Consider the following 1,603-nt stretch of genomic DNA (forward strand, 5'->3'; position numbering starts at 1 on the left):
TGGCTCCTTGTTATGGTTATTTTAATAGAGACAGATTTGGCATCACAGCAAAGTCTAATTTCCTAGTCAAGTTCTTCGTTATATATGACATTGTTTCTGTATAACCCTATGTATTTGGTAGTCGTTCAACCTGCAGATTTTAGAAATATATTTGGTGGAGTACTTCCATTGGAGAGACTCAGCTGGAACTTGGAGATGATATTAATTTTGTAAAACAAAATTTGGTTTCTTGGTTGAAGTGGTTAATTCCATGGAAGTGAGACACATCAGCTTTGAGAGGATGCATCAAATAGAAAAAATGGTATTGTTTACATGCTTCAGTTTACACGTGACACTAGCCAAAGGAAATTAACCAAATTAACATATCTTTTTTCAAGTTAATAGCAAGTTAGCAACTACAACTTCACAATAACTCAACCAGAACACAAGCTTTTTTCAGAGAACTTGATGAAGCAGCTGTGTGTGCACCTGCAGTTCTACGTATCAGCTGTGACTGTCAACCATTGGTCTCTGAAGTGTCTTGCCTTACAAGGGAAAGTTTGAGCATACATACTGAATCAATTAATATGGACGATGGCTGCCGTCACATCATCCGGCGAGACTCCACCACCAGTTGCCTGCACGGTTACCCTGTGAACTAGAGGATCAGGAAAAGAAGGAGACATGAACAAGGTTGTGCACGAGGAAACTACAAGAATCACCAACGTGTAAACCCAAGAAGAAACTTGTAGCAAGATCATCACCTGTAAATAATAAATTGGAGCACCAGATTAGTCAAAAATTTAGGAGGAGATGACTAAAATAAAGAACATCGGAACACAACATAACAGAAGGCAAAACAAACCAAGGCAGCCTCTTGCGATGTGATTCCCCGACCGCTCCTGCCGCTACGGCCGGTGAGCCCCCTCAACTACCAGCCCCGCCAGCATGCGCCACTCCACCAACCCTGTTGCTTCCGACTATAGGTGCCAGATTCGCCACGGCCTTCCTACTCGGGGGCGAGCAGAGATGGGCGGAACAATTCCGGGCGACGGTGGGGAGGACCATCGATGGCGTCCCTATCGTCCACCTCCATGGATCTGGATTGAGAAGAGAAAGGGGAAGGAGACGAGACCACGAAGAGGGGGGCTGGGATGGGGAGGGGAGGCGGCGGCATACTATGGGTCGAGGGGAGTCTTGGAGTGGACGACTCAGTGTGGAGTTCCTTCGCAGGGAAGAAAAGGACACGAGTATGCTTCTCTTCTTGTTTTTTCTCTCGTGAACGCGTTTTCATCCTGGGCACAGTGAAAATCGGCGTGGACACCACCAGCGCTCGACCTTCACGCGACGCTTATTGTGTTGGATTTGGCAAGGAACTGTTTAATCCTTTTAATTAGAATAACACATATCTTGAGGATGATAAACTATTCTACTACACGACAAGGGCTAGAGTATTGATGTGCATCCACATGTCAAACAATTGTCGATCTAGTACTCATGAAAAAAAACAAGTGTTTATAAGCGCATTATTGTTGCCATTGGTGACCAATATCCGAATCATCATATTCCTTTAATGCATAATCGATAGTATTGATGTTTGATTGCATATGGTGCCCATGCAAGT

General features: G+C 44.4%; 1 long non-coding RNA gene across 1 annotated transcript; it reads right to left on the reverse strand.

The window, feature by feature from the left end:
- Positions 1–37: 37 nt before the first annotated feature.
- Positions 38–1,106, reverse strand: LOC119343561. The gene is made up of 3 exons (XR_005166151.1): positions 845–1,106; positions 706–743; positions 38–630 (listed from the first exon to the last, which is right to left on the reverse strand). It is a non-coding gene; the product is annotated as an uncharacterized LOC119343561 (long non-coding RNA).
- Between the last annotated feature and the right edge of the window lie 497 nt (positions 1,107–1,603).

Source organism: Triticum dicoccoides, unplaced genomic scaffold (assembly GCF_002162155.2).
Source record: "Triticum dicoccoides isolate Atlit2015 ecotype Zavitan unplaced genomic scaffold, WEW_v2.0 scaffold132988, whole genome shotgun sequence".
Taxonomy (NCBI): Eukaryota; Viridiplantae; Streptophyta; class Magnoliopsida; order Poales; family Poaceae; genus Triticum; species Triticum dicoccoides.